The sequence below is a fragment of the Meriones unguiculatus genome, chromosome 21 (assembly GCF_030254825.1).
Source record: "Meriones unguiculatus strain TT.TT164.6M chromosome 21, Bangor_MerUng_6.1, whole genome shotgun sequence".
Taxonomy (NCBI): Eukaryota; Metazoa; Chordata; class Mammalia; order Rodentia; family Muridae; genus Meriones; species Meriones unguiculatus.
This window is the reverse complement of record NC_083368.1, coordinates 48,373,979-48,387,226: the sequence shown is the minus strand read 5'-3', so window position 1 is coordinate 48,387,226 and position 13,248 is coordinate 48,373,979.

Genomic DNA, 13,248 nt, shown 5'->3' with positions numbered 1-13,248 from the left:
ATTATTTAAGTTTTGCCCTTTAACCTATCTATGTAGTGGGTTATATTTTTTGATTTATATGTGGTGAACTCTCCATGAAGAACTGGATAAAGCCAAATGGATCATGAATAATAATGGTTTGTTATTGCATTCAGTTTACAAGTGCTTTATTGAAAATTTTTACATATATGTTCATTATAGATATTGGTATATAAATTTCTTTCCTCATTCAGTGTTTGCCTGGTTTTGGCATGATGATGATGCCAGTTTCATAAAAAAAAAAAACACTTAGTTAAAATAATAAAGAATAGTTTATCAACCTTATATTGAAGAGATGGAAGGTACTCAAGCAGAAATGTGTGGGAGGGGCTGGAGGTAGAAAATGGAAGGGAAAGTGGTATGATTCCATTTCAATTAAAACATATTCAAAAAGAGTTCTGAAATATTTCTTCCTTTTTTGTTTTGTAGAATACACTAAACAGTACTGATATTAATTCTTCTTTGAAGGAATGGTAGAAATTTGTACTGAATAAGTCTATCCTTCCACTTTCCATAGTATTTAGATTTTTAAGTGACTGCTTCTATCACACTGGGTGTTATGGATATATTAAAATTATTTATTTCATTTTGATTTAGCCTCAATAGAACACATGTACCTAGCAATTCAAATATTTCTTTCATATTTTTCAGTTTGATAGAACATAAATTCTTGAAGTATGTCTTAAAGAGTCTCTAAATTTTTTCAATATATTTTTTCAATGTCTCAATTTCCATATTAACTTTTATTAAACTGCATACTCTTTACATTTTAAAAAGGTTTGTAAATCTTGTCAAACAAACAGATAAGCAAAACAAAAACAAAATCCAAGTCTGTTTCATTTACTAGATAATTTTTCTTTCTATTTCATGGCTTTTATCTTTAATTTTCTTTATCTTTTTCCTATTTAATACTTGCATGTCATTTTTGCTTGTTAATCTAAGGCCTCAATTATTCAATCAGTATTTTTTCTATTTTTATGTAGGCTTTTAGTGTTTTAAGTTTTCCATTTAGGACTGCCTTCATTGTGTCCTATAGATTTTGGTGTATTTAATTTTTATTTTTTTCTAGAAAAGGTTGAATTTTAATCTTGACTATATCTTTAGCCCAATTGTCATTCAATAGTGTACTTTTTAGTTTCAGTGAGTTTTTATGCTTTCTGTGATTTCTACTGATATAGAAACACAGCTATGTCCATTGTAAGCAGATAGGAAGCATCATGCAATATAAACTTTCTGATATTCACTGAGATCACCATTACTTCCTGATACATGGTAGAATTTGAAGGATGTTGCATTTGCTGATAAGAAGAAAACATATCCTTTAGTATTTGGGTGGCTGACTTTCTCAAAAGGAAACATTAGTCAAGCTTGTACGCAATTAAAAGTTCCATCTTTGCAGGCTGCTTTCCATACTGTTGGAGTTGTGGTCATTACCAGAGGAGAAAAGTAGTCATCAGTCTTACCCATCTGTGAAATCTAAGAACTAAAATGACTGCCCAAGTGTCTCTGACATAAACTCAGTGTCTGGCTCTTTGATCACCTCCCCCTGAAGGAGGGCAGCCTTACCTGATGATACCTAATAGGCTAGAGACAGATGGAAGGGGAGGAGATCCTCCTCCATCAGTGGACTGAGGAAGATGTATGGGAGGAGATAAAGAGGGAGGAAGGGTGGGATAGGAAGGGGACAAGGGTGGGGGCTACAGCTGGGATACAAAGTGAAATTTTATATATATAATTATATGTATATATATATTTAAATGAATGCCCAAGCTCATGTGGAAAGCCGGGATGGCCTACCACTACACAAAGAACTGTAGACAACTGAGTGAAGCTAGAGGTGAGAGAGGAAGTCCTCCCCAGAGGAAAGCATTTCGTTGGTCAATGTCAAATGGTAAGCTCTGAAAACTATATAAAACTAACATTGTGTGACTCAACTGGTTGAATTTGGGACTGTATATGTAAATAGATACATAGATATCCAATAATAACCATAAAAATGACATCTTTGCTTTAAAGCAGAGCCAATAGTATATGGAAGGGTTTGGATGGAAGAAAAAAGAAAAAAAAAGTGTAATAAAATACAATACACAGAAATTGTGTACATTTACACAATGGAATAATACTCAGCAATTAAAAACAAGGAAATTATGAAATTTGCAGGCAAATGTTGGGAACTAGAAAAGATCATCTTGAGTGAGGTAACCCAGAAGCAGAAAGACACACATTGTATGTATATAGTCAGTTATAAGTGAATATTATACATATAATATAGGATAAAATACTAAAATTTATATTCCTAAAGGAAGACCCTAGGGAAGATGCCCAATTCTCATTCAGAAGGGCAAACGTGATAGACACCAGGAGAAAAAGAAGACAGGGAAGAGTATAGGAGACTACAATAGACAGCTTCTGAAAGACTCTACTTAGAGAGGTACCAAAGCAGAGGCTGAAACTTATAGCCAAACTTTGGGCAGAGTGCATGGAATTTTATGAAAGAAGGTAGAGATAGAAAGACCTTGAGGGGAAAGGAGCTCCAAGGGAAGACCAACAGAGCCAAAAAAACTGGGTCCTGGGGGCTCTGCAGAGACTGATACCCTAACTGAGGACAGTGCATGGAGAGGATCTAAAACCCCTGCTCAGATGTAGCTCATAGGCTCAGTCTCCACATGGGTACCCTAGTAAGCAGAGCAGTGGCTGTCTCTTGTATGTACTCAGTGTAAGGCTCTCTGATCACCCCCCCTTGGGGGGTGCAGCCTTGCTAGGCCACAGAGGAAGACAATGCAGCCAGTCCTGATGAGACTTGATAGGCTGGGATCAAATAAAAGGGAAGAAGAACTTCCACTATCAGTCGACTAAGGGAGGGGCATAGGAGGAGAATAGGGAGGGAGAGAGGGATTGGGAGGGGGCCACAACCGGGATACAAAGTGAATTAATTGTAATAAATAATAAATTTAACATTTTTTTTAAAAGACAAACCTTATATCATAAATTAAGGTATTCCTCAACCCTCATCATAGAAACTTTTAGTTGTATCAGATGGTAATTAACACAGAGACTCACAATGGCAATAGAACACTGGGCGATGTTGAAGCCTAAATGGGACATCTATATCATATACCTCCTCTCAGTGCCAAGATATCCTTGAGGAACAGAGAACAGAAAGAGTGCACAGCAGAAGAGAAAAGCATAATTTTCTAACCGAAGTGGTAGATAGTTAAAAGGAAACAATGTTTTGTAGCCAGTCAGGCAGTTATATGTGGCGCACATGAACTCACATTGGCTTGACAGTATTCAAAATATGTTAATAAGCTGCAGCTTGACACAAATCCCAGCATGGAGAGAGGATATGAACACTAAGTCTTACCCTCTCTAAGGAGTTTTTGACACTTGACAGTTTCTGGGCAAAGAAGTTAGTTTCCCTTAAGTGTGTAGCTACTGGTGTGTCACTATGCTTCAACCAAAAGCCACATAACAAGAACACATGGACTGCACAAACTGAACTCAGAAGAAAAGCAGGAAAATAAAAGAAAGCAAATGAAAGGAAAGGAAAAACACCATTGGTAATGAAAAACAGCTGAGCCTCGGAGGATTGAGGAAAAGCAATGAATATGTTCAACACACATTTTATGAAGTTTTGAAAAAAAAACCTATTAAAACATTTCATCCTTCAATTGAAAAGCTAAAGCTAACTGTATATTTCTTTTCTTATAACTCCAAAGCCTATGTACATTAACAGAGACAAAAATAAAAACAAACTAACATCTCAGTATATTCTAGAAAGTAACCTACAAACAGAATTTCTACATAAAAATAGAAGTGTATAATATTCAACCAATCAAGCACTCTGGAAAATTAATGTGAATCATTTTTAATTAGAAAAACTACAATTTTCTACTCAAAATATGATGAATGAATACAGTGACTAGAAGATTAGTTTTCTCTACACCTGCACCCAGCAATTACATCTGTGATTTGAACAACTTCTCTTTTCATTGTTCAGAAAAGCTACATTTTATATTGCATCCCACCTGCATTCAATACAGAGTAAGTCTGAATAGCAATTATGTGGCTGCATTTAAAAGACAAATAAAGCCTATAATTATAACTTTAAAAATTCACTAACATTTGAATTCATGCTTAAATCTTAACAATGCATGGAAAAGGAGTGGAAGACAGAAAACTTTACTTGTAGAATGGTGTTATCTCTGGGAGAGAATAAAGGTTCTTAGGAAATAATACATTTTGTGAAAGCATTTAATGGCTGATGCTATGACAACTGAATATGAGAGTTTCCAATACCCAAATTCATGTCTCTTGTGTTTAGGGAAATCAATTCAAAATTTCTGTTTCATCTAGGATTTGACAAGGAAATAAAACCAAAGAAATTTTAGACACAGGTGCTTGATTCTTTTTAAATCACAAGCTAACATTATTTTAAATAATGAAGAAATCTATGTCAAGAAAAGTTAAAGGTCTTTTTCAAGTTCATATTATTCATTATTTAAAAATGAAAAGTGAACCCAAAGATCTGGGTTTTGAATTGCAGAGTATCTTGAATTAAAACATCAATTTTTAAGAAGTGCATTTAATTTAAATATTAACGATAAATAGTGACAGTGATGTACTTGTGATCAGAATTCCCAATCAGAAAAAGAAGAAGATATTAATTATTTTCAGGCCAGTTTTTGCTAGTTTGAGACAAATTAATAAGCCCAATGCATGATCTAAAAATGACCCTCTGAATAATCCATAAAGAAATAAGTGTCTGTCCAGATGATGTAATCTAGACAGGTATAGAGACCTGTAAAGACAATAGCTCATAGAGAATTACTAAACAGTGAGGTGAAGCTGAATTTTGCTAAGAATCAACCACTATTTCCTAAATACTTTATCGAGGTCTTAAAAATATATAGCATTTAATTCATATTTTCCAACACTGAAATTTTAAGAAGTATATATTTTCTTAAATACATATATTTTATAAATTAAATAAGTTACATATTAACAAATTAAGTTAACAAATTTACTAATATATGTACATATATTCGTGGAGTTTGTCTTCTATTAAACTATGGGATAGCTTGTATGCTGCCAAATTCCCATCAAAATACCAACACAATTTTTACAGACCTTGAAAAAAAAATTCTCAAATTCATAAGGAAAAATTAAAAAAAAAAACAGAATTGCTAAAACAATCCTGTACAATAACAGATCGTCTGGAGGTATCTCTATCCCTGATATGAAAATATACTTCACAGCAATAGTATTAAAAACTACATGGTATTGGCAAAGACACAGAATGGTGGATCAGTGGAACTGAATAAAAGACCCAGAAATAAACCAACACACACCTACGGATACTTGATTTTTAACAAAGAAGTCACAACCATACAATGGGAAAAAAAACAGACTCTTCAACAAATGGTGCTGGTCTAACTCGATATCTACATGTAGAAAAATGCAAATAGATCCATTTTTATCACCCTTCACAAAACTAAAGTCCAAGTGGATCAAATACCTCAAAATAAAACAAGACACACTGAATCTGTTAGAAGAAAAACTGGGGAAGAGCAGCCTTGAAGTCATCAGCACAGGAGAAAACTTCCTGAACAGAACACCAACAGCACAGGTTCTACGATCAACAATAAATAAATGGGACCTCATGAAACTGAAAAGCTCTGTAAAGCAAAGGACACTGTCATCAAAATAAAATGACAGCCTACAGACTGGGAAAAGTTCTTCACCAACCCTATATCTGATAGAGGTCTAATATACAGAATATCAGCTGATTAACACCTTCAGCAAAGTGGCTGGATACAAAATTAACTCAAAAATATCAGTAGCCTTCCTGTATAAAAAAGACAAAAGGGCCGAGAAAGAAATTAGGGAAACAACACCCGTCACAATAGCCACAAAGGACATAAAGTACCTTGGTGTGAACCTAACCAAGCAAGTCAAACACTTGTATGAAAAAATTTCCAGTCTCTGAAGAAAGAATTAGAAGAAGATATCAGAAGATGGAAAGACCTCCCATGCTCATGGCTTGGCAGGATTAATATAGTAAAAATGGCCATCTTACCAAAAGCAATCTACAGATTCAATGCAATTCCCATCAAATTACCAACACAATTCTTTACAGACCTTGAAAGAAAAATTCTCAACTTCATATGGAACAATAAGAAACCCAGAATTGCTAAAACAGTTCTCAACAGTAAAAGGTCTTCAGGAGGTATCTCCATCCCTGATCTCAACCTGTACTATAGAGCAACAATACTAAAAAAATGCATGGTACTGGCATAGAAACAGACTGCTGGATCAATGGAATCGAATAGAAGATTCTGAAATAAATCCACACACTTATGGACACCAGAATTTTGACAAAGGTGCCAAATCCATTTAATAGAAAAAAAAAAAAAGACAGCAACTTCAACAAATGGTGCTGGTCTAACTGGAAGTCTACACATAGAAAAATGCAAATAGATCCATACTTATCACCTTGCACTAAAGTCCAAGTGGATCAAAGACCTCAACATAAAACCAGACACACTAAACCACATAAACAAAGAAGTGGGGAATACCCTTGAACTCATTGGCACAGGAGACAACTTCCTGAACAGAACACCAACAGCACAGGCTCTAAGAGCAACAATCAATAAATGGGTCCTTATGAAACTGAAAAGCTTCTGTAAAGCAAAGGACACTGTCCTCAGAACAAAACAACAGCCTACGAATTGTGAAAGGATCTTCACCAACCCTATATCTGACAGAAGGCTAATATCCAGTACATATAAAGAACTAAAGAAGTTAAACAGCCAGCAAAAAATCAAGTAACCCAATTAAAAAATGGGGTACAGAGCTAAACAGATAATTCTCTGCAGAGGAATATTGAATGGCAGAGAAACACTTAAAGAAATGCTCAACCTCATTAGCCACCAGGGAAATGCAAATCAAAACGACCCTAAGATTTCACCTTACACCCATCAGAATGGCTAAGATAAAAAACTCAAGAGTAAACACATGCTGGAGAGGTTGTGGAGAAAGGGGAACACTTCTGCACTGCTGGTGGGAATATAAACTTATACAACCGCTCTGGAAAGCAATCTGGAGCTTTCTCAGACAACTAGGAATAGTGCTTCCTCAAGATCCAGAATATATAAAGAATTCAAGAAGTTAAAAAAAGTGGGGTACAGAGAAAGACAGAGAAGTCTCAATAGAGGAATATCGAATGACAGAGAAACAAAGTGCTCAAAATCCTTAGTCATCAGGGAAATGCAAATTCAAATGACCCTGAGATTTCAGCATACACCCATCAGAATGACTAAGATCAGAAACTCAAGTGAGAATACATGTTAGAGAGGAAGCAAAGAAAGCACAACTTTCCTCCACTGCTGGTGGGAATATAAACTTCTACAACCACTTTGGAAATCAATCTGGTGCTTTCTCAGACAATTAGGAATAGTGCTTCCTCAAGATCCAGCTATACCACTCCTAGGCATATATCCAAAAGATGCTCAAGTACAAAACAAGGTCATTTGCTAAACATGCTTGTAGCAGCTTCATTTTCAATAACCAGAATCTGGAAACAACTCAGATGTCTCTCAAGGGAGGAATGGATACAGAAATTGTGGTACATTTACACAATGGAATGCTACTCAGCAATTAAAAACAAGGAAATCATGACATTTGCAAGCAAATGGTGGGATCTAGAAAAGATCATCCTGAGTGAGTTACCCCAGAAGCAGAAAGACACATATGGTATGAACTCACTTATAATTGGGTACTAGTCATACTATATAGTATAAACATACTAAAATCTGTACATCTATCAGTGGACTTGGAGCGAGGGAGGGTGGGATTGGGAAGGAATGAGGGAGGATGTTATAGCTGGGATACAAAGTTAAAAATGTAATTAATGTAAAGATTAAAATTTAATTAAAAAAAGAAGCTAAGCAAGAAGGAGGATCCTTGGTAAGATGATCAGTCCTCACTCAGAAAAGCAAATGGGAACTGACATCAGAAAAGAAAAAAACAGGAAACAGGACAGGAGCCTACCACAGAGGGCCTCTGAAAGACTTTATTCAGCAGGGTATCAAAGCAGATCCCGAGAATTAGAGCCAAACTTTGGGCAGAGTGCACCGAATCTTATGAAAGAAGGGGAAGCTAGAAAGACCTGGAGGGAACAGGAGCTCCACTAGGAGAGCAACAGAACCAAGAAATCAGGGCCCAGGGGTCTTTTCCGAGACTGATATTCCAACCAAGGACTATTCATGGAGATAACCTAGAACCCCTGCACAGATGTAGCCCATGGCAGTTCAGTGTCCAACTGGGTTCCATAGTAATGAGAAGAGGGACTGCCTCGGACATGAACTCAGTGGCTGGTTCTTTGGTCACCTCCCCCTGAGTGGGGAGCAGCCTTACCAGAGGAAGACAATGCAGCCAATCCTGATGAGACCTGATTGGCTAGGGTCAGACTGAAGTGGAGGAAGACTTCCCTTATCAGTGGACTTGGAGAAGGGCATGGGAGAAAATGAGGGAGGAAGAGTGGGATTGAGAGGAAATGGGGGAGGGTGCTACAGCTGGGATACAATGTGAATATACTGTAATTAATATAAAAATAAAAAAGAATGATTTTTAAAAAGAGAATAAAGTATCAGTCTTAGAAAAGACCCCTGGCCCCAGATTGTTCTGGTTCTCTTGCTCTGCTTGTGGAGTAGACAGTCCCGATGAGAACTGATAAGCTAGGGTCAGATGGAACAGGAAGAGGACGTCCCCTATCAGTTGACTGGGGAAGGGGCATGGAAGGAGAAGATAGAGGGAGGGTGAGATGATTGGGAGGGGATGTTGGAGGGGCATATAGATGGGATACAAAGTGAATACACTGTTACAAATAAATTAATTAAAAAACAAAAAAGAAAAAAAGAGAGACACTTATCAGTCAGAAATCACCAATAGTGACCTATAGTAGAAAACATTCAGCATAAAAAATAAACACAATATCCATTCCAGTGTTTTATAAAATATCCCTTGTTCTTCTAGTGGAAGTCAAGCTATCACATCAATGTTTATTATATAATTAGGAAAGCAATTATTTTCTCATCAATATCATTTTCACTTGCTTATTTCTGGGATATCTGTATAGGAATATGTAAATATGTATCACTTGTCTCCTCTTTACATTTTTGTAGACTATGATGCTGATGATTTTGGGAAACTTCAGCAGTGCAAATAAGGGTTAATGACAAAATAAATCAAGCTGAAAAATCTGCATGAACATACCATTAAGTGGTCATGTATATTTGTTTGCACATGTGTGTTTTGTGAAAGAATGCATTGTTAACAAGTAGAAATGTCTATTTCTAGTCCTGTTATTTGTTCTTCTAATGCCTCTTAGAAAATGACTGCAATGGAATCCAAAAACAAACAGGGAAGGTTTCAGATAAGCCAATGGCCAGAGGTAGGTGAAAGAACACTTCCAACATAAATCAGGATATCATGACTTCACCAGCAAACCCCAAAATCGATGGATACACCAATTCAGCAGAAGCACAGGAAAATGATTTTAAAGCCATGCTTGCCCAATTATTTGAGGTTCATAAGGAGGAAATTAACAAGTCTTTCAAAGAGATGGCCAGTCAATTGGAGGCAAAGAAAGAAGAAATAGACAATATCCTTAAAGAAACACAGGCAAACATAGCCAAACAAATAGATATACAAGTAGAGGAAAAATTAGTGGCATATAAGAAGGAAATGAAAAAAGAAATAGAGGCCATTGTAGAGAGACAGGAATCCAAATTCAAACACATGAAAGAAATGGTGCAAGGCATGAAAACAGAATTAGAATCAATAAAGAAAACACAAAATGAGAAAACCCTTGAGCTGGAGAACTTGGAGAAAAGATCAGGAAACACAAAAGTAAGCATCACCAACAGAATACAAGAGATGGAAGAGAGAATCTCTGGAGCTGAAGACACACTTGCAGAAATGGATAATTCTCTCAAAGAAAAAGTAAAATCAGAAAAGTTCCAATCACAAAATATCCAAGAAATCAAGGATGCTATGAAAAGACAAAATCTAAGAATAATAGGAATTCACGAAAAAGAAGACTCCAGACTCCAAGGTCCAGAAAATATTTTCAAGAAAATCATAGAAGAAAATTTTCCCAACTTAAAGAAAGAGATGTCCATAAATATACAAGAGGCCTACAGAACTCCAAATAGACTAGACCAGAAAAGAAACACATCACGTCACATCATAGTCAAAACACTAAATCTACAGAACAAAGAAAAGATATTAAAAGCAGCAAGGGAAAAAGGCCAAGTAACATATGAAGGTAGACCTATCAGAATCACACCGGACTTCTCATCAGAAACTATGAAAGCCAGAAGGGCCTGGGCAAGTATCATGGAGACTCTAAGAGATCACAAATGTCAACCCAGACTACTATACCCTGCAAAGCTTTCAATCAACATAGATGGAGAAAACAAAATATTCCATGACAAAACTAAATTTACACAATATCTACACAGCAAACCATCCCTACAGAAGATACTAGAAGGAAAACTCCAATCCAATGAAAACAAATTCACCCAAGAAAACAGGGCATACAGATAATGTCCCAACAAAAATGAAAAGAAAACAAGCAATGAAACAGGGTTAGATCATCGACTCCATTACAAAAGGAACTAACATGCATTGGTCACTATTATCTATCAATATCAATGGACTCAACTCACCAATAAAAAGATACAGGCTAACAGAATGGTTAAGGAAACAGGATCCAACATTCTTTTGCATCCAAGAAACACACCTATGCAACAAAGACAAACACTACCTCAGAGTAAAAGGCTGGAAAACTGTTTTTCAAGCAAATGGTTCCAGAAAACAAGCTGGAGTAGCCATCCTAATATCTAAGAAAATAGACTTTCAACCCAAGTTAATCAAAAAAGATAAGGAGGGCCATTATATTCTCATCAAAGGAAAAATCTACCAAGAGGACATCACAATCTTGAATATCTATGCCCCAAATACAAGAGCACCGACATTCGTAAATGAAACATTATTAAAGCTTAAATCATACATTGATCCTAATACCTTAATAGTGGGAGACTTCAACACTCCACTCTCACCAAGGGACAGATCAACTAGACAGACACCAAATAGGGAAATAAAAGCACTCACAGAATCCCTAAATCAAATGGACCTAATAGACGTCTACAGTAGAGAGCTGCGGAATGCTATGCCTTAAAGATGGAGCTGGTTTCCGCCTTCCACCTTCCCGATGGTGAGTGCTCTCTGTCACGAACAACTCCACATTCGGCTAAGGCCGAGGATCTGGCTTGCTTCCATGTATGTGGACCTATCTGCATTGCCCCCATGGCACGCCTGGGTTGGCTACCCAGAGGCTATTTAAGCTGTGGGCTGGCTTTCCCTGGGGTCCGAGGATTGTTCGATGTTCCTGAATAAACTGCATTGAAAAAAAAAAAAAAAAAGAGTACACCTTCTTTTCAGCACCGCATGGAACCTTTTCCAAAATAGACCATATAGTGGGCCACAAAGCAAGCCTCAACAGATACAAAAGGATTGAAATAATCCCTTGTATACTATCTGACCACCATGGACTAAAGCTCAACCTCAACAACAACAGAAACAACAAAAAGCCGACACGCACATGGAAACTGAACAACTTACTACTCAATGACAGCTGGGTTAAGGAAGAAATAAAGAAAGAAATTAAAGACTTCCTAGAATTCAATGAAAAGGAAGATACAACATACCCAAATTTATGGGACACATTGAAAACAGTGCTCAGAGGAAAATTTATAGCACTAAGTGCCTACAAGAGGAAATTCGTAACATCACATACAAACAACTTAATGGCCCAACTGAAAACCCTAGAAAAAAAAGAAGCAGATACACCAAAGAGGAGCAGACGGCTGGAAATAATCAAACTAAGGGCTGAAATCAATCAACTAGAAACAAATAAAACTATCCAAAGAATCAATGAAACAAAAAGCTGGTTCTTTGAGAAAATCAACAAGATAGACAAACCCTTAGCCAAACTAACTAAAAAGCAGAGAGAAACTATCCAGATCAGCAAAATCAGAAATGAAAATGGGGACATAACCACAGACATTGAGGAAATCCAAACAATTATTAGGTCATACTACAAAAGCCTATATGCCACAAAATTTGAGAATCTAAATGAAATGGATAATTTTCTTGAAAGATTCCAGCTACCAAAACTAAGTCAAGATCAGGTAGAAAGACTGAATAGCCCTATATCTCCCAAGGAAATCGAAGCAGTCATTAACAGTCTCCCCTCCAAAAAAAGCCCTGGACCAGATGGCTTCAGCGCAGAATTCTACAAGACCTTCAAAGAAGTGCTAACTCCAATTGTCCTCAAGCTATTCCACAAAATAGAAATAGAAGGAACACTACCAAACTCATTCTATGAAGCCACAGTCACCTTAATACCTAAACCACACAAAGACCCAACAAAAAAAGAGAACTTTAGGCCTATCTCTCTTATGAACATTGACGCAAAAATACTCAATAAAATACTTGCAAACCGAATCCAAGAACATATCAAAGATATCATCCACCATGACCAAATAGGCTTCATCCCAGGCATGCAAGGGTGGTTCAACATACGGAAATCCATCAATGTAATCCACTACATAAACAAACTGAAGGAGAAAAACCACATGATCATCTCCTTAGATGCTGAAAAAGCATTTGACAAAGTCCAACACCCATTCATGTTTAAAGTCTTGGAGAGATCAGGGATACAAGGCACATACCTAAACATAGTAAAGGCAATATATAGCAAGCCTATAGCTAACATCAAACTCAATGGAGAGAAACTTAAATCAATCCCACTGAAATCAGGGACAAGACAAGGCTGTCCATTGTCCCCATATCTCTTCAACATAGTACTTGAAGTCCTAGCCAGAGCAATAAGACAACTAAAGGAGATCAAGGAGATACAAATTGGAAAGGAAGAGGTCAAAGTGTCACTATTTGCAGATGATATGATAGTATACATGAGCGACCCCAAAAATTCAACCAGAGAACTCCTTCAGCTGATAAACACCTTCAGCAAAGTGGCAGGATACAAAATCAACTCAAAAAAATCAGAAGCCCTCCTATATACCAAAGACAAAAAGGCTGAGAAAGAAATTAGGGAAACAACACCTTTCACAATAGCCACTAATAACATACAGTACCTTG